Genomic DNA, 23760 nt, shown 5'->3' on the forward strand with positions numbered 1-23760 from the left:
AATATTCAAATCAGTTTTGACCCAGCTCCATTGGTAACAGTCCAGCTCGAACTTCCAGGCTAGCTCCTCCCTGACCCAGATGCAAGCAACCCAGGACTGGCTTTTACCCCACTTAGAGCTCATCAGCAAGGTATAGCTTGGTTCCACTGACACACTATGCATCTGACCCACGTCTGGGCATACCTATACCACTTAGGGTGACACACTACAGTATACAAAAAAGTGAAGGATGGAATGCTTGAATTAATCTTAGTCACTGGCAATTACTTGAGCTAAATCCCAATCCATCATTATTTAGCACACCATGCCACCTAATTTTGGACCCAGGCATATGCAAATCAGTTTTGACCCTGCTCCAATGGAAACAGTCCAGACTGAACTGCCAGGTCAGGTCCTCTGAGGACTACAGCATAAGCAACCCAGAACCAATTTCATTCTAGTTAGGACTCATCAGCCAGTTGTAGCACGGTGCCAGTGACACAGTGTACACAGGACCCACATCTGGGCATAGCATCAGACTTAAGGCGACAAATCGTCATCAGCACCTCCTATATCTGTTCCTTTTATTCACTCTCAGCAACAGTCATCTTTTTCGGTCGAGCCTGCAGGCAGAGCACATGTGCAATGACGATGATCTCATGTATTTAAAAAAACTCAAAAGGGGCTTCTAGCCCACCCAGACTCACCATTTGTTGACAGCATAATCACTCTCCTTTGCTGCTTTCTAATTCGGCAGAACTCGCAATACGTCACTTCCTGTGGCTTGTGTGAAGCACCACTCAAGTACAGATTGATTAAACATAATAACTGTCCCTCTGCTGCTCACTCTGTGTGGTACAATTCTACATTCGCAGTCCCCTCTTGGCACAATCAGAAACCGACTTGAGTACGCCCGATCATCAGGCACTTATGTGTCCCCCGAGGCCAAAGCAGGCATCCACTTCTGAGCTCCCTCTGTGTTTTATCTTATTATTGCTGAGAAAGGACAAAGGCAGTGTGACCCACTCCACACTGTGCCACTCCTGAGCAATGGCCCGCCACTAAATAATACATTACAATTTGTAATTAAATCTATTTATGTGTGTTTGGTTTTTTTTTTTTTGGTTTGCCACATCCACCCACGCCCACATAGCTCCTCATGTTTCTGGCCACTCCCCAGAGAGAGTGAAGTACTATCATTTACCCGGGAAGGAATCCATTTACAAGCAGTGAGGTACAGAGGGACCATGGTGCCGGAAGCACGGAAGAGGTATCGGATCTAACAGTCCTCGTGGGTTTCAGTCGGAGCTGACTTCCTCGCGCGCTGGATTGTGACCCGGTTTGAGTGGTAATAACCAGTGCCGGCTCGTGTAGGGCGTTCCACTGGGCGGTGACGTGGGGCAGAGGAGGGGCAGGGTGGGGGGGGTGTAAAATATGGGAAACGGACGATTCCAGGTAAGTAACGTAAAAAATAATTAAAACCAATTTTGTTGCACGTGCTGCATCGCATTTGGCGTTGCAGCGCGTGCAACAAAATTCGTTTTATTTATTTTGTACGTTACTTACCTGTAATCGTCTATTTCCCGTATTTTACACCCCCCACGCCCCACGTCACCGCCCGGTGGAACGCCCTACACGAGCCGGCACTGGTAATAACCAGCCCAGCTGTCATCGGCAGCTTTGCATGCCGTTACCGCGATGATTCTGATAGAGCGCGCGAGGTCACCCAGCCAATAATTTCGCCGTTTCCGGCTTCGGGCCCATATACTTTCAATTCACAATATTCATTGACAGGGTGACTTCACGGGCAGCTACCAATTTGTGTGAATTCCCTACTGTAATTACTCAGTGTACCCGACTTACCATCCACCGACACGGGTACCTATGACCTCAACGGATCAGGGAGCTAGCTGTAAAAGGAAAGGCAGCAAAATACCAACTCAATATGACATTCAATACTGTTGTAAAATGACCACGGACAACTGGAAGTTTTAAAAGCTTTATCTAAAGTTCGTTTTCGTTGAGCATTAAATTTACAAGAATAAGGCAATCAATAATCAAGATAACGAAAAGTACATAACTATAGAGAAATAGAGTCAGGGTAATCATGGAAATGCTAATATGAGATGCAACAGGAAAACGCTATACTTTCAGGGTAAAGATTCTTTAGACAATTTAAGTAAGGTCGTTCTAGACCATATCAGGAAATGACAACTGCAATGCAAAATATAATTTCTAATAGATAGGGCAACATGGGAACACGTTATGAAAAATGCAAATGACTTTATGATTCAATAGTTTGCGGCAAAGCATGGAAAAAATCAACATGTGCAAAGGTGTGTCTTTATTGAAGCAAAAGACAGAAAAATAGAAAGGTGCAAGTTCAAAGAAATTTTGAGCAATATTTACCTAGACTGGTGTGAAAACCAAACCCTGGCCACGGGTCAGTTAAGGACAGGAAACCCTCAAGGAAGGATACCCCTCAATGGACAGCAGGTGCAGAATGGACACTCAGGACAGGACAGGATACCCTCAGATTAGGAATCGGGACAGGAAACCCTCAGGACAGGACCGCTCAGGACAGGACCGCACCCGCAGTTTGGAAGCAACGCCTGCGCTCCACCCTCTCTGCAGCTATCGATCAAGACCCCGATTGGGTCAGCGAACTCCCAGCAAAGTGCCTTGCCAGCACTTTAAGGTTCAGTAAAACCTTAGTCTATGGTAAATTTCAGACAGAGTGCTCCGCAGCGCTCTGTATCTTCAGTCACCTATTGAGTACGATGGGTCAGTGACAGGTCAGCTAAACCAGACAAGTCGGACAACTTCCCTAGGTGAACCCAAGGTAGATATACAGTTTGGGGACGGTGTACCACCCCCCAAATGTTGCAAAGTGTCAGAATCCCTCAATTTGGATTGGTCCTAAGGTAGGTTTTGGGTAACACACCAATCAGAACACACTATTTCGATGCCTACTTTGCATCTCTGGGTACCGCCTAGCGAGATTGGGGTTCTCATGAGAAAATTCAGGGAAATACAATGACAATTGTACATTGTTTCAAAAATGGGGACACATGACTCCGTCCTGCTGAGTTCGCAGGTCAGTTCTCAGGAGCATCTTGCCCGTCCCTGCCAGCTGGCTGAGTTCCACCAGCCAAGGTTGACTTCTCCCCAGGCGGACGGTCATGCGCAGTAAGGACCTCCAAGATGGCTTTTGGCTCAGTCAAACCCCCATTTCCCGCGGTATATGAAAAGTAAGCGAGAACAAATTAATACATAGAAATAAAGTTATGAAAACACATCACAGGGCTTGTACTTTCAACTTATCACTAAGAAATATACTTATGCAGTGTAAATGTTAGCTACATATAACCATGTACAAGAGCAGTGGCACGAGCAGTACCACGTTACTGGCAAAGCTATGTATTACGCATGCGCAGCTATTTCCCTCCAACTCTGCAAACACATCAGGACACGTGAGTGTGACTGACGCATGCGCAGACACTTACTTCCAAGCAGCGGCCATTTTAAAAGACTCGAGTTAATTATTTTAGTAAAACACATAGGCAAGCTTCGGGGAACCTCGTTTAAACATAAAACAAACGTTAGTAAGACGTACAACTTATTACGTTATTACACATTAACGAGGTTAATGACAAAAGCACGTCGCAAATGCAAAGCTTTGCTTCATCAATCCCCTCTTTGATGATATTTACTATCATCACAAAAATAAATGGAACCAGATGCCAACTTATCACACCTTATACATCTCTATCTCTTCCAGCAAGCTATCCAGCTTTTCTCTCTCAATTTTGGTAGGGTGAGAATTCTTCACCCTTTTGTATATCTGATTATTCATTTCCTCTAATTCAAGTTCATCCACACTTCGTTTCACTCCTCTCGCATTCACTTGATGCTTTCCGGTGTGCTTGCGACATTTGCAACAGACAAATATGAATAATAGGATAATACCTATAATTCCAATTGGCATCAGTATCTTAAACAATAAGCTTTTACCTAAGCTAGCAAACCAATGACCTACATTTGAGAGACCATCTACCAGTCTCTTCCAGGCACTGTCAACCTCGAGTGGTTTGAGTTCCCTTTCCAAATTAGTAATGTTTTTCACGTATCTTTTGAGCTGCACACTTTTGTCCGGAATATAAGTGCAACAATGTTGCGCCTTCAACATCCGGCAGACTCCGCCCTCCTTTGCTAATAAGGTATCAAGAGCAAGTCTGTTCTGCAAAACCATTGATCTGATCGCAACCATTTCGGTATTGACCAGCAGAAATCCATGAGCTGTGTCAGTAGACAACGCATCCACTATAGTGGACAATTTACAAATTCTGTGAGTGTTCAGAACCACTCCCACTCCAGGTATCAGTGCACTGAAAATACTACCCATTATTTCACCTATGCTTTCTCTTTTACTACGCACTAAGCCATTAGTATTTTCACTGCTTCCAGCAACTTTGTTCACATGGTATATTTTCGGGAAGACAATGCCAAAATAGCAACTTCCATACCAGTGATCCGGCAATTTGAAATAAGCCTTGTCCCCACAAATATAATAAATTCCAGGAAACACAGGCTCTGACCCATTTTTGAAACCCCAACCTCCAATTACCTTGTAATTATGTTCGCATTCACTGGAACCAATGAAAATGTTATTATAATAGCTAGTCTTCTCGCGATGAAGACATAGCTTGCCTTTCTTTTCAAAATCCAGCAACAGAGCAGGACCCGCTCCACCATTTGAGGTGCCTTCCATGTTCTCTGCCCACCTTGGTCTTTTCTGACTTTCGTCATTTGCCTTCTTTTGTATTTTAATTCTCCTTTTCTCTGCCATGTTCAGGAACATCTTTTCCTGCTCACGCAGAGAACAAGTCAAGTTATCTCTGTGTGCGTCACCTATGTCGATATCACCAATAGTCAGGAAATAGTCTCCCATATATCGTATTACGTCGCTTTTGGTATGTACAGGATTCAAGTTCCCACGTATGGGGAGTTCAGAAAAGATCACGTCATTGTTTGAGTAATAGTACTGTAACGGTCCTCTTTTGTAAAATAAACTAGCTAAAATGCTACAGGAGATTCCGTATGTCAGCGGCAAGTGATGGTATGTCACGCCTTCAGCTACAGAGGTAGGCAGCTTCATGCAGACATAGCAATCTTCAATTTCCATAGTCTCTACATAGTGTATTAACAAGTTTGCGAAAACATTTAAGCGCGTCTTATTTTTAATTCCATGATAATGTAGTTCTCCCTCATCTGATGCTTCTAAGTCTTGTTTTGTTTGTCTCAGTGCTCTCTCATGTCTGGCTACACTCTGTGTTGTCAGCTCCTCACTGTCAGTATTTACAATTTCAGTAGGGACAATATTAGTATTTTTGCTCACCGCAAAAGGAATGAAAACTGTTAGTCCTATCCAGAGTAATATCAGTATAACTATACTACATACACATACCTTGCAGCATGTTTTGCAACGACTGCAACTAGGTCTACCATTCACGTTTGAATCAGACATTTTGGCTCAGAAGAAGTTTCTCGACCCCTCTTTGTGTCTTTACACCAGTAGCTTACTTTGTGCAAATTCACGGTGGCTCGTCTTCTTCTTCAGCCGAGTACTCAGGGACGGGTTCTCCGTCGCTCTCGTCAGTTAGATCAAGATCTTCAAATTCTTCCAACACAAGTGTCCATTCAGGTGACTTGTACTTTTTGTTTTGTCTCTTTATTCGATCACTCCTTCTTTTGGAGGTATCTTCTTCTTTCTTCTGCACGTTTTTCTTCTACTGTTTTTATTCTCAGTCTCAATTTCTTTATGTATCCAGGCTCAATGTGCTTTCTTTTCTTAAGTCTCTTGGTTGGTACTTGGACTTCGTTTTCTTCTCTTGCCCTTTTATTTTCATTAGTTTGTGGCAATTCTGTTTCAGTTTCTTCCCCTTCTATCTGACTAATTCCAGGGCTAGCGTTTATTTCTTCTGCCTGGTTACTAATCTGGCCTTGTTCAGGACAGTTTTGCGTTTGTTTTTCAAAAGTCTCTGTTTCTGTTTCCTGAACACGTTCTTCTAATCCTATCTGATCCTGTTCAAGCACTTCGATCTCTGGACTTTCTTCTGCTCGAACTATTACGCTATGTCTAGTCTGTCCCTTCCCGACATCAGGAGTCAGTGGAGGAGTATCAAGCACTTGCTCTGTATCCTTCACTTGTTCAGTATCGGGCACTTGCTCTGTATCATTCACTTGTTCTTTATCAATCACTTGTTCTGTCCCTGTCTGACCTTCTCCTTCCTCAGTTTTGATGTGAATCTCAAGATTCTGAGGTTCTTCGCCTGTGCCTTTCTTTTCCTCTCTAGTCCACTCTCTACCTTCCCAAAGTCGCTCACTTGTTCGAATGGGGTCTTCGGTGAGATCAATCAATGGTATCCATTCCTCTGGCCATATGCTTGGCAGCTCGTCTTCAGCTACTTCTGGCTCAGCTTCTTGGACCCCTTCAGCAGGCTGGGCTCTTGGTAGTTAGTTATCAACTATTCTTGGGCCAACGTCTGCTGATTCTGCAGCTCGACTGGTACTGGGCTGTACGTCGTCAGCTACTTCTGGTCTGGCTCCTGCAGAGTCCTCTGCTGGACGCCCTTCTTCTCCAGGCTCCTCGTCTGGTAATACCTTCTGGGTGTGGCTGGCGTGTATCCAGCGTGGAACCCCTGCACACTTTACTGCTGTGGTAGTTACCAGGATCACCTGACGTTTCTCTCCCCACCTTGGCTCCAGCAGCTCTTCCGAGTATGCTTCTTTATCTTCACCCAATCTCCCGGGACCAGTTTGTGGAGAGGAGTCGTTGGATTGAGGATGGCGTCTTCTCCGATCTGGCGAGAGATAGAACGCACTTGGTCACCCAATCTCTTGCAGTATTTAAGTACCAAATCATCAGTAATACTCAACAGTTTGCTTCCTGGTACCCATGCTTGTCTCATCACTCTTCCCATAATGATTTCATGGGGACTTAAGCCTGTCTTGCGGTCAGGAACACTTCTGAGTCCCATCAGGACCAGGGGCAGGGCCTTCACCCAGGTCATCTTAGATGCATCACACAGTTTTGCTAGTCTGTTTTTGATAGTTCCATTTATTTGTTCCACTATTCCAGAAGCTTCTGGACGGTATGCGCAGTGAAGCTTTTGTGATATTCCAAAGGCCTTACAGAGTTCGGCGATCACCTCATTCTGAAAATGTGAGCCTTGATCTGATTCAATAGTGACTGGAACCCCGAACCTAGGTATCAGTTCTTTTAGTAAACACTTAGCTACTGTTTTTGCGTCATTTTGGGGAGTAGGGAAAGCTTCCACCCACTTCGAAAATAAACAGACCATGACAAGGACATATCGTTTCCCTTCACAACGGGGCATGGTGATGAAATCAACCTGTATTCTCACGAAGGGACCCCCTGACCTCCCAATTTTCCCCAGTTCCACCACAGTTTTCTTCCCTGGGTTCATCTTTTGACATGACAGGCACCTCTGGCAGAGGGACTCTGCTACTTTCCTGAACTTTTTACTGTACCAAGTCTGTTGGAACACTAGAATCATGGCGTCCCTACCAATGTGTGATCCTTCATGTATCAATCTCGCCATTGTGCTAAGTAAGTGTCTAGGTAACACAGGCATACCAGTTGGACCTAAGATGACACCATCCACACGTCTTGGTCTACACCCATCCTCCTTCCACTTCTCTCTCTCTTGCCAAGGTGCCGCCTGCTGCCACTCTTTCACTTCATCCCATGTAGGCACTTCTTCAAACACCTGAAGTTGGCAGCTGGTTCCTGGCCCCCCTCATTTTGGATTTACGATATACCGATCTCTGGCGCACCATTGGGCCACTCGATCAGCAAAATCATTTCCCAGTGATACAGTGTCCATGTCCTTCTTATGAGCGACACACTTTACCACTGCCAGTTCCTTTGGTAACTGGATTGCCTCTAAAAGGTCTTGAACCACCTTTCCATTTCGAATAGGGGTACCTGATGAAGTCAGGAACTGCCCTCTGTAGCCATAACTGGCCAAAGTCATGCACAACCCCATAACAGTACTGACTGTCAGTATACACTGTTATGCGTAGGTTTTTCCCAATTTTGCAAGCTTTTATCATAGCTATCAATTCGGCTACTTGTGCAGACTTTACGTCAAATAGATAACCTGCTTCTTCAATTTTGGTTAAGGAGACTACCGCATAGGCAGCACTCAGGCCTCCTTGTTCATGTCTTAGACATGAACCATCTACAAATAATTCCTTGTCATGCACAGGCAATGGTGTTTCTTTAATGTCTGGACGTGGCTTGGTATTGAATTCTGTTAAATCAATGCAATCATGCTCATCATCCACCCCACCTTCCATATCCATTGGGTCGGGGAGTAAAGTGGCAGGGTTCAAAATACTGCACCTAACAATGTTTACATTTGCAGCACCCACAAGAATCCTCTCGTATTTAGTCAGCCGACTAGGGGTGAGATACTGAGTTTTTGTTCGGGTCAGTAAAATTACTACTCCATGTGGAACATACACAGTTACAGGATGTCCCATGACAATGGACTCACTCTGCTCTAAACTTGCGCAGGTAGCAGCTACCGCTTTCAGACAACCCGGTAATCCAGCAGCCACTGGATCCAGGGTGGCAGAAAAATATGCCACAGGCCTTCTCCTCGTTCCATGTTCTTGAGTTAGGACTGACAACGCGCAATTATCGCGAGTGTCACAGAATAGGGCAAACTCTTTAGTATAGTCTGGCATTCCCAATGCAGGGGCTGTACATAGACAATCTCGCAGTTTGGCGAAGGCTGTTAAGCTTTCATCATCCCATTCTACAATTTCTGGTGTTCCTCTCTTGGTCATTTTTATCAAGGGCCTAGCTAGGACTGCAAATCCCAGAATCCACTGCCTGCAGTATCCTATCACACCCAGGAACATTCTGATCTCTTTCTGAGTACGGGGTAACTGCATCTTTTGAATTATTCTCACTCTTTCTGATGTCACTTTCCTGACACCTTTCTCTATCTGGTGCCCCAGATATTTCACTGATTTTGCACAAAACTGTAATTTGTCAGGGGCCACTTTATGTCCCTTCTCACTCAGGTGGTTCAGTAGGGCAATGGTGTCAATCACACAATCCCTATGACTTTTAGACGCCACCAAGAGGTCGTCTATGTATTGCACTAGGACAGAGTTCCCAGGTAAGACCAAAGTTTCCAAACATTTTTTCAAGATCTGATTAAAGATAGAGGGGCTCTCTGTGTACCCTTGAGGGACCCTGTTCCAGACATACACGTGACCATTGAAGGCAAATGAGAAAAGAAATTTGCTATCTGGATGCAAGGGAATGGAAAAGAATGCATGACATAGGTCTATCACAGTGAACCACTCAGCATCCCAGGGAATCTGATACAGAATCACTGCTGGGTTCGGGACAATAGGGCAGCAGGGGACCACTATTTTGTTGACTTTTCGTAGGTCCTGCACTACTCTGTACTTGCCACTAGGCTTCTTGATACCCATAATCGGTGAGTTACATGGGCTACTCATTACTTCCTGTATGATGTTTCCTTCTAGCAATTTCTGTATTTCCAGAGTGACACCTGCTCTCACCTCTGCATTCATCCTGTAGGGTTTTGTATTGGGGTATACTGCATTGTCCTTGATTGCTATCTGTATGGGGTCCACGTTTTTCATTAACCCTACATCTTTCCCAGTAAAGTCCCATACCTCTGGCTTCACTGCTTCTTGGAGTTCTTGGGGCAAATCCTGCATGGTCATTCGTTTAATTTCTGAGTCAGATCTGATTAACATTAATTTATAAATGCCGTCTTCATCTGGGGTCTGAATTTCAACACCCTTTGGTGTGCAAAAGATGGTACAGTTCATTTTGCACAGCAAATCACGTCCCAGTAAGTTCACTGGACTGGTGTCGCAAACGACAAATCTATGCATTTCCTTAAAGTTTCCAATTGAGATCTCCATGGGCTTGGTAACAGGAGTACTAATCAATTGATTAGATACACCTACTACTTGGATGGCTTCTCCCGAGAGGGGTAGGTTTGGAACGTCCACTGTTCTCACAGTAGAACGGGTAGCGCCAGTGTCCAACAGAAAAGTGACATCATTTCCGTCAACCTTTCCTTCAATGTATGGTCCGGACTGGTCTACCGGCAAGGAGGCGCCAAGTACGCACTCCTCGTCCTCCCCTCTCAGGCCCCATCAGTACTGGTCATCACAAAGGAAGGTTTTGTTTAACAGATACTGCGAAGTTGCTGCATTTCTGTTCTCATTGCTTTCCCAGACTTCTATCTCATCACCCTCTGTGCCTTTTCCCTTATGTACTTGCTTAGGAGCTCGGGGCACCTGAACCGTTTTTACCTGTGGTTGAGTCTTTCTTGGTCTTTCTTTCTGCGTCTGTGGAGTTAAATCAGGTGTTTTGGGGTTATCGTCAGGCAAATAAGGACACTCGTTACGCCAGTGTCCAATTTCTCCGCACTGGTGACAGGGAAATTTCTTCATAGCCTCTTCCCTGCTCATTTTGGGCCGGGGCTTACCTCCTCCCCCACCCCCAGGACCTTGGTTCTGAGTACCTTTAACCATATTACTCAACTGCTTTTCCTGCTGTTCTGCGAGCTTCACTTGAGCCCACATGACCTTCTCCTTGAGCGCCTTTTTCTTTTCTGCCATCTCGTCCTCGCAGTACTTTGCGTACCGCAGGACCTCGTCTATCTTTTTGGAGTGCCAACAAATTTTGTTATCCTTTATCCACTGACAAATTTCAGGCTTTAAACCGTTTACAAACCTGTAAATGAAATGCGTCATATCCTTCATCTCGATGTTATCTATACCACTGTATGTTTTAAACACCTGCAACAGCCTTTCATAATAGGAGTGCACTGTCTCGTCTCTCTCCTGTGTAGTTCTATCTATCCTTGTCCAATCAGTTTCTTCCCCGTCAGCAAAAGAATCACCTTCCGCCTCCTCACCCACGCACACAAAGCCCTACACGACCAAGGCCCGAGCTACCTCAACAGCCGAGTCAACTTCTACGCTCCCAGACGCCACCTTCGATCAGCCAACCACGCCCTCGCCGCCGTCCCCCGCATCCGAAGAGCAACTACAGGAGGAAGGTCCTTCTCCTACCTGGCCGCCAAGACCTGGAACTCCCTCCCGACCGACCTGCGCCTGACCCAAGACCACCTCTCCTTCAGGAGGAAGCTGAAGACCTGGCTGTTCGAGCAGTAGCGGCACCCCCCCCCCCAGCGCCTTGAGACCCTACGGGTAGGTAGCGCGCTTTACAAGTGTCATTGATTGATTGATTGATTTCTTTTGCGGGCACCTTATTTTTCAAATGCAACATTACTTATTCGTATTTTTTCATCACTTCAATCGACGGCTCCCCTGTGTTAGAGTCCCTCGGGTACTCCTCACTAGGCCAGCCTATGGCTATTTTACACTCGGTCCATAGATCTACCGGGACCACAATGTCGAAAAATCCATCCAGGTCTTTCCACAGGCATTTTTGCACCTTTACGAACCTTTCCACCTGCCGGTACCAGTCAACTGGCTTTTCGCGCAATTTCGGGGAATCGTTAGTAAAGGACACAATATCCTGTCTGGACCATGGAACGTGCACATACCTCCCACCTGGCACTTCACGCATGGGACATAACGTTTCGGGCTTGTCCACTTCTCTCAAAGGGAACTCAGGGGTGGCTTGTCTGGATCGAGCCTCATCTTTCTTTCGTGCCCACCTGCTTTTCCATTTTTCCACGTCTCCCCATTTCTGCAAAATTGCTAGCAACTCCTTAATCTGCAACTTTTTCCCTGACACATTCAAGTTCTCTATATCTTTGTCTGAGAATTCAGCTCTGTAAGGCTTTTGTAAGGGCTTGGATCGGGAAATATCTACCCCCATACTAGCTGCAGTGTCTGTCAACTTTTCGTGGAGCACCCTAGTACTTCTGGTAAGGCTTTTACACATAAACAGCAACTCTTCTTCAGAGTAGGTATTTAATCTGTCCAATCCCACATTTCCTGCCATTAATTCCTCTATTTCTACCCTCAGTTTGTAGAGGTCTAAAGGTTTCGTTTGCGGAGTCTGTTTTTCTAATTCACGACTCCAATTTTCGATTTCCTCCGGAGTTACCAGAGAAACACTCCTAGTACCTGACGTTGATTCTAATTTAATTTCTTTCGCATTAAAAGGATTATGCCTCTTCTGCACTCCCTTCCCGGTCTGTTTGTTTGGCAGGTCCAAAAACACAACCTCGGACTCGCACTCACTGGACTGATCGTCTATCAGTAGGGGCTCCTGGCTCGGCGGGGCCATGATTGGGTTCATAACTGGAGGGTTTGGACTTCCTTGATTATTCCCATACAACGGAACCACTGGTCCGATTGTTACCGGAATAGTCAAAGCCTCAGGACTGGTATTTAACTGGGAGATTTTCTGAATTATTTCTGTCCTCTGTCTAGCTAGGGCCTCTTGCTCCCTTTCATCTAGTACTCTTCCTAATGTCCGGTCAGGTATCATCTGTGGGGTCAGGTGAGGGGTAAGACTCGGGGCAGTAGGATGCGTTTCACTTGGTCCTCCACCATAATTTGGTTTTGGGAACAAAGTTCCTGTGCCAAATGACCTGCGCTCCTCCCCATATGGAGGCTGCAAAAAGGGCATTCCTGAACTTAATGGTTTTTCTTCGTTTTCATAAAGAGGTCCGGGGAAAAAAGCTCTTTCACGGGAATATTTTTCCTCCGGGCTCACGGGCACTCTAGGATTCTCAAAATAGGGCAGTACTTGACCACCTCCCCCCCTACTTAGGGATCTGTCCTCCTCCTTAATAGATGGACGCTGGGGATTCCCTCCTGTACTGGAAAGTCGGGCTCCCTCATCATAAGGGGGCGGACTTCTCGTAAAGATGTCATCTAACAATTCATCGTCTGACTCTCCAAGCGCTCCCCAATGCTTACTCTTTTCTGTCCTTTTCTCTCCTGCAGAAGGGGTACCTGCTGGCATCATGGGAAACAGACCCTCAACAATCATGCTCTGTCTCCACTGTTTCATCTTTTTATCCCTGGTCTCTTGTTTCAGCCTTGGGTACCACTTGGTCAGACCTTTGTCCATTCGGGGTTTCTCTCTTTCGAAAGCCTCAATTTCCCATTCCTCTAATGCCTCATACTGCGTTAGTCTCGGTCTGGGATGCAATTCATTCATTCGGGTTCTCAAATTAAATAAAATCCTGCCATTGAAAGTACCGTCTAACGGAAAAGCCAATATTCCGTCATCTTTTGTGTACTTTACCCAATTTTCCAACCACACACAGGTATTGTACCCTCGGTCAAACATCATGAACGAGGCGGGAGTGTTCGGGGGCGGGACGATAACGCCCTCTCTGGATTTAATCGGCTTGTCCGTTTTGAAATAATTCTTTACCCTAGTTACAAGGGACATCTTTCTCTTAGTCCCGTACATAATATCGTATCTATTTGCTTTCCACTGATCCCTTTCAAACCCTTGGCTTCTTGGATCGGGTCTAGTCTCTGGACAATACGAGTGCCACATACGATTTCTACGCTTAACTCTGTTTACAATGTCACCTCTAATCAGAACGCGTTTTGCAATTTCGTGCGACCAATGGGTGCACGTGTTCAAAATAGTTTCGACCAATGGGTGCGCGGCCCCTTCATGAGACTGTCCTCACGCTCCGGCGCTTCACCCCTCCTTTACAATTCCAGCCCCGCTACCCGCCCGCTGCTTCTACCAATCCCAGCGCGGCACGGAGTGACGTCAGAGACGCTTCGCGGCTGACTCCCTCCCTTCACAAGGTAACGGAAACTTTCTTTCTTTCTAAAGTGCTAGTGCTTGGTTATTTTACAACGAATACACATTCGCCACAGTGCTCAAGTGTCTAGACAGGAAAGATTTCTGTTACTGCAAGTAAACTACTTCCATTTACTTTTCACACGCTGCGGGTAGATCTCTTCCGCCTACCCTTCACTCTAGCATCGGTGAACCTGTTATTCCCCTAAACTCATCCACTCTTCCGGGATATATCCGAGTCTAAGGTTTCCCAGCGGACCCCTCTGCTTTCACCCAAGCTCCGAGGAACCTGCTACTCTTCCGATGTGACCCTTACTAGGTTACGCCACTATGGGAATTTTGCCAATGAACCTCGTTACTGACATTTATTCACACACGTATTCAGAAAAACCCTAGTTAGTGCTTCCCGGTTATCCTAACCTGCACCTACCCTTCCTTAAGCCTGCGACCTCAAGGCAATGGATTCTATTCACCACTTGCCTTTTCAATTCCCCGGGGAGTTCGGACAACAATGAACGAGACGGTTTACAAACGCATGGATTAATACATATAACAATATAAGAACAAGAATAACAATGATAAAACAATTCATGAATTTCCAAAAAGCAACACCTTTCAAGAGAGTGATCAGTTCCCTCGGAATGGCCGCTCTTATAGCAGCATTAATATACTAGCAGCTACCGACTTAGCTAGCCTAACTAATCCTGCCTAACCTTCAACTAGTCCCTAACCATCCTCTGCTAGCCAGAAAAACTGATAGAGCGCGCGAGGTCACCCAGCCAATAATTTCGCCGTTTCCGGCTTCGCGCCCATATACTTTCAATTCACAATATTCATTGACAGGGTGACTTCACGGGCAGCTACCAATTTGTGTGAATTCCCTACTGTAATTACTCAGTGTACCCGACTTACCATCCACCGACACGGGTACCTATGACCTCAACGGATCAGGGAGCTAGCTGTAAAAGGAAAGGCAGCAAAATACCAACTCAATATGACATTCAATACTGTTGTAAAATGACCACGGACAACTGGAAGTTTTAAAAGCTTTATCTAAAGTTCGTTTTCGTTGAGCATTAAATTTACAAGAATAAGGCAATCAATAATCAAGATAACGAAAAGTACATAACTATAGAGAAATAGAGTCAGGGTAATCATGGAAATGCTAATATGAGATGCAACAGGAAAACGCTATACTTTCAGGGTAAAGATTCTTTAGACAATTTAAGTAAGGTCGTTCTAGACCATATCAGGAAATGACAACTGCAATGCAAAATATAATTTCTAATAGATAGGGCAACATGGGAACACGTTATGAAAAATGCAAATGACTTTATGATTCAATAGTTTGCGGCAAAGCATGGAAAAAATCAACATGTGCAAAGGTGTGTCTTTATTGAAGCAAAAGACAGAAAAATAGAAAGGTGCAAGTTCAAAGAAATTTTGAGCAATATTTACCTAGACTGGTGTGAAAACCAAACCCTGGCCACGGGTCAGTTAAGGACAGGAAACCCTCAAGGAAGGATACCCCTCAATGGACAGCAGGTGCAGAATGGACACTCAGGACAGGACAGGATACCCTCAGATTAGGAATCAGGACAGGAAACCCTCAGGACCGGACCGCTCAGGACAGGACCGCACCCGCAGTTTGGAAGCAACGCCTGCGCTCCACCCTCTCTGCAGCTATCGATCAAGACCCCGATTGGGTCAGCGAACTCCCAGCAAAGTGCCTTGCCAGCACTTTAAGGTTCAGTAAAACCTTAGTCTATGGTCAATTTCAGACAGAGTGCTCCGCAGCGCTCTGTATCTTCAGTCACCTATTGAGTACGATGGGTCAGTGACAGGTCAGCTAAACCAGACAAGTCGGACAACTTCCCTAGGTGAACCCAGGGTAGATATACAGTTTGGGGACGGTGTACCACCCCCCAAATGTTGCAAAGTGTCAGAATCCCTCAATTTGGATTGGTCCTAAGGTAGGTTTTGGGTAACACACCAATCAGAACACACTATTTCGATGCCTACTTTGCATCTCTGGGTACCGCCTAGCGAGATTGGGGTTCTCATGAGAAAATTCAGGGAAATACAATGACAATTGTACATTGTTTCAAAAATGGGGACACATGACTCCGTCCTGCTGAGTTCGCAGGTCAGTTCTCAGGAGCATCTTGCCCATCCCTGCCAGCTGGCTGAGTTCCACCAGCCAAGGTTGACTTCTCCCCAGGCGGACGGTCATGCGCAGTAAGGACCTCCAAGATGGCTTTTGGCTCAGTCAAACCCCCATTTCCCGCGGTACATGAAAAGTAAGCGAGAACAAATTAATACATAGAAATAAAGTTATGAAAACACATCACAGGGCTTGTACTTTCAACTTATCACTAAGAAATATACTTATGCAGTGTAAATGTTAGCTACATATAACCATGTACAAGAGCAGTGGCACGAGCAGTACCACGTTACTGGCAAAGCTATGTATTACGCATGCGCAACTATTTCCCTCCAACTCTGCAAACACATCAGGACACGTGAGTGTGACTGACGCATGCGCAGACACTTACTTCCAAGCAGCGGCCATTTTAAAAGACTCGAGTTAATTATTTTAGTAAAACACATAGGCAAGCTTCGGGGAACCTCGTTTAAACATAAAACAAACGTTAGTAAGACGTACAACTTATTACGTTATTACACATTAACGAGGTTCATGACAAAAGCACGTCGCAAATGCAAAGCTTTGCTTCATCAATCCCCTCTTTGATGATATTTACTATCATCACAAAAATAAATGGAACCAGATGCCAACTTATCACACCTTATACATCTCTATCTCTTCCAGCAAGCTATCCAGCTTTTCTCTCTCAATTTTGGTAGGGTGAGAATTCTTCACCCTTTTGTATATCTGATTATTCATTTCCTCTAATTCAAGTTCATCCACACTTCGTTTCACTCCTCTCGCATTCACTTGATGCTTTCCGGTGTGCTTGCGACATTTGCAACAGACAAATATGAATAATAGGATAAGACCTATAATTTCAATTGGCATCAGTATCTTAAACAATAAGCTTTTACCTAAGCTAGCAAACCAATGACCTACATTTGAGAGACCATCTACCAGTCTCTTCCAGGCACTGTCAACCTCGAGTGGTTTGAGTTCCCTTTCCAAATTAGTAATGTTTTTCACGTATCTTTTGAGCTGCACACTTTTGTCCGGAATATAAGTGCAACAATGTTGCGCCTTCAACATCCGGCAGACTCCGCCCTCCTTTGCTAATAAGGTATCAAGAGCAAGTCTGTTCTGCAAAACCATTGATCTGATCGCAACCATTTCGGTATTGACCAGCAGAAATCCATGAGCTGTGTCAGTAGACAACGCATCCACTATAGTGGACAATTTAGAAATTCTGTGAGTGTTCAGAACCACTCCCACTCCAGGTATCAGTGCACTGAAAATACTACCCATTATTTCACCTATGCTTTCTCTTTTACTGCGCACTAAGCCATTAGTATTTTCACTGCTACCAGCAACTTTGTTCACATGGTATATTTTCGGGAAAACAATGCCAAAATAGCAACTTCCATACCAGTGATCCGGCAATTTGAAATAAGCCTTGTCCCCACAAATATAATAAATTCCAGGAAACACAGGCTCTGACCCATTTTTGAAACCCCAACCTCCAATTACCTTGTAATTATGTTCGCATTCACTGGAACCAATGAAAATGTTATTATAATAGCTAGTCTTCTCGCGATGAAGACATAGCTTGCCTTTCTTTTCAAAATCCAGCAACAGAGCAGGACCCGCTCCACCATTTGAGGTGCCTTCCATGTTCTCTGCCCACCTTGGTCTTTTCTGACTTTCGTCATTTGCCTTCTTTTGTATTTTAATTCTCCTTTTCTCTGCCATGTTCAGGAACATCTTTTCCTGCTCACGCAGAGAACAAGTCAAGTTATCTCTGTGTGCGTCACCTATGTCGATATCACCAATAGTCAGGAAATAGTCTCCCATATATCGTATTACGTCGCTTTTGGTATGTACAGGATTCAAGTTCCCACGTATGGGGAGTTCAGAAAAGATCACGTCATTGTTTGAGTAATAGTACTGTAACGATCCTCTTTTGTAAAATAAACTAGCTAAAATGCTACAGGAGATTCCGTATGTCAGCGGCAAGTGATGGTATGTCACGCCTTCAGCTACAGAGGTAGGCAGCTTCATGCAGACATAGCAATCTTCAATTTCCATAGTCTCTACATAGTGTATTAACAAGTTTGCGAAAACATTTAAGCGCGTCTTATTTTTAATTCCATGATAATGTAGTTCTCCCTCATCTGATGCTTCTAAGTCTTGTTTTGTTTGTCTCAGTGCTCTCTCATGTCTGGCTACACTCTGTGTTGTCAGCTCCTCACTGTCAGTATTTACAATTTCAGTAGGGACAATATTAGTATTTTTGCTCACCGCAAAAGGAATGAAAACTGTTAGTCCTATCCAGAGTAATATCAGTATAACTATACTACATACACATACCTTGCAGCATGTTTTGCAACGACTGCAACTAGGTCTACCATTCACGTTTGAATCAGACATTTTGGCTCAGAAGAAGTTTCTCGACCCCTCTTTGTGTCTTTACACCAGTAGCTTACTTTGTGCAAATTCACGGTGGCTCGTCTTCTTCTTCAGCCGAGTACTCAGGGACGGGTTCTCCGTCGCTCTCGTCAGTTAGATCAAGATCTTCAAATTCTTCCAACACAAGTCTCCATTCAGGTGACTTGTACTTTTTGTTTTGTCTCTTTATTCGATCACTCCTTCTTTTGGAGGTATCTTCTTCTTTCTTCTGCACGTTTTTCTTCTACTGTTTTTATTCTCAGTCTCAATTTCTTTATGTATCCAGGCTCAATGTGCTTTCTTTTCTTAAGTCTCTTGGTTGGTACTTGGACTTCGTTTTCTTCTCTTGCCCTTTTATTTTCATTAGTTTGTGGCAATTCTGTTTCAGTTTCTTCCCCTTCTATCTGACTAATTCCAGGGCTAGCATTTATTTCTTCTGCCTGGTTACTAATCTGGCCTTGTTCAGGACAGTTTTGCGTTTGTTTTTCAAAAGTCTCTGTTTCTGTTTCCTGAACACGTTCTTCTAATCCTATCTGATCCTGTTCAAGCACTTCGATCTCTGGACTTTCTTCTGCTCGAACTATTACGCTATGTCTAGTCTGTCCCTTCCCGACATCAGGAGTCAGTGGAGGAGTATCAAGCACTTGCTCTGTATCCTTCACTTGTTCAGTATCGGGCACTTGCTCTGTATCATTCACTTGTTCTTTATCAATCACTTGTTCTGTCCCTGTCTGACCTTCTCCTTCCTCAGTTTTGATGTGAATCTCAAGATTCCGAGGTTCTTCGCCTGTGCCTTTCTTTTCCTCTCTAGTCCACTCTCTACCTTCCCAAAGTCGCTCACTTGTTCGAATGGGGTCTTCGGTGAGATCAATCAATGGTATCCATTCCTCTGGCCATATGCTTGGCAGCTCGTCTTCAGCTACTTCTGGCTCAGCTTCTTGGACCCCTTCAGCAGGCTGGGCTCTTGGTAGTTAGTTATCAACTATTCTTGGGCCAACGTCTGCTGATTCTGCAGCTCGACTGGTACTGGGCTGTACGTCGTCAGCTACTTCTGGTCTGGCTCCTGCAGAGTCCTCTGCTGGACGCCCTTCTTCTCCAGGCTCCTCGTCTGGTAATACCTTCTGGGTGTGGCTGGCGTGTATCCAGCGTGGAACCCCTGCACACTTTACTGCTGTGGTAGTTACCAGGATCACCTGACGTTTCTCTCCCCACCTTGGCTCCAGGCAGCTCTTCCGAGTATGCTTCTTTATCTTCACCCAATCTCCCGGGACCAGTTTGTGGAGAGGAGTCGTTGGATTGAGGATGGCGTCTTCTCCGATCTGGCGAGAGATAGAACGCACTTGGTCACCCAATCTCTTGCAGTATTCAAGTACCAAATCATCAGTAATACTCAACAGTTTGCTTCCTGGTACCCATGCTTGTCTCATCACTCTTCCCATAATGATTTCATGGGGACTTAAGCCTGTCTTGCGGTCAGGAACACTTCTGAGTCCCATCAGGACCAGGGGCAGGGCCTTCACCCAGGTCATCTTAGATGCATCACACAGTTTTGCTAGTCTGTTTTTGATAGTTCCATTTATTTGTTCCACTATTCCAGAAGCTTCTGGACGGTATGCGCAGTGAAGCTTTTGTGATATTCCAAAGGCCTTACAGAGTTCGGCGATCACCTCATTCTGAAAATGTGAGCCTTGATCTGATTCAATAGTGACTGGAACCCCGAACCTAGGTATCAGTTCTTTTAGTAAACACTTAGCTACTGTTTTTGCGTCATTTTGGGGAGTAGGGAAAGCTTCCACCCACTTCGAAAATAAACAGACCATGACAAGGACATATCGTTTCCCTTCACAACGGGGCATGGTGATGAAATCAACCTGTATTCTCACGAAGGGACCCCCTGACCTCCCAATTTTCCCCAGTTCCACCACAGTTTTCTTCCCTGGGTTCATCTTTTGACATGACAGGCACCTCTGGCAGAGGGACTCTGCTACTTTCCTGAACTTTTTACTGTACCAAGTCTGTTGGAACACTAGAATCATGGCGTCCCTACCAATGTGTGATCCTTCATGTATCAATCTCGCCATTGTGCTAAGTAAGTGTCTAGGTAACACAGGCATACCAGTTGGACCTAAGATGACACCATCCACACGTCTTGGTCTACACCCATCCTCCTTCCACTTCTCTCTCTCTTGCCAAGGTGCCGCCTGCTGCCACTCTTTCACTTCATCCCATGTAGGCACTTCTTCAAACACCTGAAGTTGGCAGCTGGTTCCTGGCCCCCCTCGTTTTGGATTTACGATATACCGATCTCTGGCGCACCATTGGGCCACTCGATCAGCAAAATCATTTCCCAGTGATACAGTGTCCATGTCCTTCTTATGAGCGACACACTTTACCACTGCCAGTTCCTTTGGTAACTGGATTGCCTCTAAAAGGTCTTGAACCACCTTTCCATTTTGAATAGGGGTACCTGATGAAGTCAGGAACTCCCTCTGTAGCCATAACTGACCAAAGTCATGCACAACCCCATAACAGTACTGACTGTCAGTATACACTGTTATGCGTAGGTTTTTCCCAATTTTGCAAGCTTTTATCATAGCTATCAATTCGGCTACTTGTGCAGACTTTACGTCAAATAGATAACCTGCTTCTTCAATTTTGGTTAAGGAGTCTACCGCATAGGCAGCACTCAGGCCTCCTTGTTCATGTCTTAGACATGAACCATCTACAAATAATTCCTTGTCATGCACAGGCAATGGTGTTTCTTTAATGTCTGGACGTGGCTTGGTATTGAATTCTGTTAAATCAATGCAATCATGCTCATCATCCACCCCACCTTCCATATCCATTGGGTCGGGGAGTAAAGTGGCAGGGTTCAAAATACTGCACCTAACAATGTTTACATTTGCAGCACCCACAAGAATCCTCTCGTATTTAGTCAGCCGACTAGGGGTGAGATACTGAGTTTTTGTTCGGGTCAGTAAAATTACTACTCCATGTGGAACATACACAGTTACAGGATGTCCCATGACAATGGACTCACTCTGCTCTAAACTTGCGCAGGTAGCAGCTACCGCTTTCAGACAACCCGGTAATCCAGCAGCCACTGGATCCAGGGTGGCAGAAAAATATGCCACAGGCCTTCTCGTCGTTCCATGTTCTTGAGTTAGGACTGACAACGCGCAATTATCGCGAGTGTCACAGAATAGGGCAAACTCTTTAGTATAGTCTGGCATTCCCAATGCAGGGGCTGTACATAGACAATCTCGCAGTTTGGCGAAGGCTGTTAAGCTTTCATCATCCCATTCTACAATTTCTGGTGTTCCTCTCTTGGTCATTTTTATCAAGGGCCTAGCTAGGACTGCAAATCCCAGAATCCACTGCCTGCAGTATCCTATCACTCCCAGGAACATTCTGATCTATTTCTGAGTACGGGGTAACTGCATCTTTTGAATTATTCTCACTCTTTCTGATGTCACTTTCCTGACACCTTTCTCTATCTGGTGCCCCAGATATTTCACTGATTTTGCACAAAACTGTAATTTGTCAGGGGCCACTTTATGTCCCTTCTCACTCAGGTGGTTCAGTAGGGCAATGGTGTCAATCACACAATCCCTATGACTTTTAGACGCCACCAAGAGGTCGTCTATGTATTGCACTAGGACAGAGTTCCCAGGTAAGACCAAAGTTTCCAAACATTTTTTCAAGATCTGATTAAAGATAGAGGGGCTCTCTGTGTACCCTTGAGGGACCCTGTTCCAGACATACACGTGACCATTGAAGGCAAATGAGAAAAGAAATTTGCTATCTGGATGCAAGGGAATGGAAAAGAATGCATGACATAGGTCTATCACAGTGAACCACTCAGCATCCCAGGGAATCTGATACAGAATCACTGCTGGGTTCGGGACAATAGGGCAGCAGGGGACCACTATTTTGTTGACTTTTCGTAGGTCCTGCACTACTCTGTACTTGCCACTAGGCTTCTTGATACCCATAATCGGTGAGTTACATGGGCTACTCATTACTTCCTGTATGATGTTTCCTTCTAGCAATTTCTGTATTTCCAGAGTGACACCTGCTCTCACCTCTGCATTCATCCTGTAGGGTTTTGTATTGGGGTATACTGCATTGTCCTTGATTGCTATCTGTATGGGGTCCACGTTTTTCATTAACCCTACATCTTTCCCAGTAAAGTCCCATACCTCTGGCTTCACTGCTTCTTGGAGTTCTTGGGGCAAATCCTGCATGGTCATTCGTTTAATTTCTGAGTCAGGTCTGATTAACATTAATTTATAAATGCCGTCTTCATCTGGGGTCTGAATTTCAACACCCTTTGGTGTGCAAAAGATGGTACAGTTCATTTTGCACAGCAAATCACGTCCCAGTAAGTTCACTGGACTGGTGTCGCAAACGACAAATCTATGCATTTCCTTAAAGTTTCCAATTGAGATCTCCATGGGCTTGGTAACAGAAGTACTAATCAATTGATTAGATACACCTACTACTTGGATGGCTTCTCCCGAGAGGGGTAGGTTTGGAACGTCCACTGTTCTCACAGTAGAACGGGTAGCGCCAGTGTCCAACAGAAAAGTGACATCATTTCCGTCAACCTTTCCTTCAATGTATGGTCCGGACTGGTCTACCGGCAAGGAGGCGCCAAGTACGCACTCCTCGTCCTCCCCTCTCAGGCCCCGTCAGTACTGGTCATCACAAAGGAAGGTATCGTTTAACAGATACTGCGAAGTTGCTGCATTTCTGTTCTCATTGCTTTCCCAGACTTCTATCTCATCACCCTCTGTGCCTTTTCCCTTATGTACTTGCTTAGGAGCTCGGGGCACCTGAACCGTTTTTACCTGTGGTTGAGTCTTTCTTGGTCTTTCTTTCTGCGTCTGTGGAGTTAAATCAGGTGTTTTGGGGTTATCGTCAGGCAAATAAGGACACTCGTTACGCCAGTGTCCAATTTCTCCGCACTGGTGACAGGGAAATTTCTTCATAGCCTCTTCCCTGCTCATTTTGGGCCGGGGCTTACCTCCTCCCCCACCCCCAGGACCTTGGTTCTGAGTACCTTTAACCATATTACTCAACTGCTTTTCCTGCTGTTCTGCGAGCTTCACTTGAGCCCACATGACCTTCTCCTTGAGCGCCTTTTTCTTTTCTGCCATCTCGTCCTCGCAGTACTTTGCGTACCGCAGGACCTCGTCTATCTTTTTGGAGTGCCAACAAATTTTGTTATCCTTTATCCACTGACAAATTTCAGGCCTTAAACCGTTTACAAACCTGTAAATGAAATGCGTCATATCCTTCATCTCGATGTTATCTATACCACTGTATGTTTTAAACACCTGCA

The sequence above is a fragment of the Lissotriton helveticus genome, chromosome 6, assembly GCF_964261635.1.
Source record: "Lissotriton helveticus chromosome 6, aLisHel1.1, whole genome shotgun sequence".
NCBI lineage: Eukaryota > Metazoa > Chordata > Amphibia > Caudata > Salamandridae > Lissotriton > Lissotriton helveticus.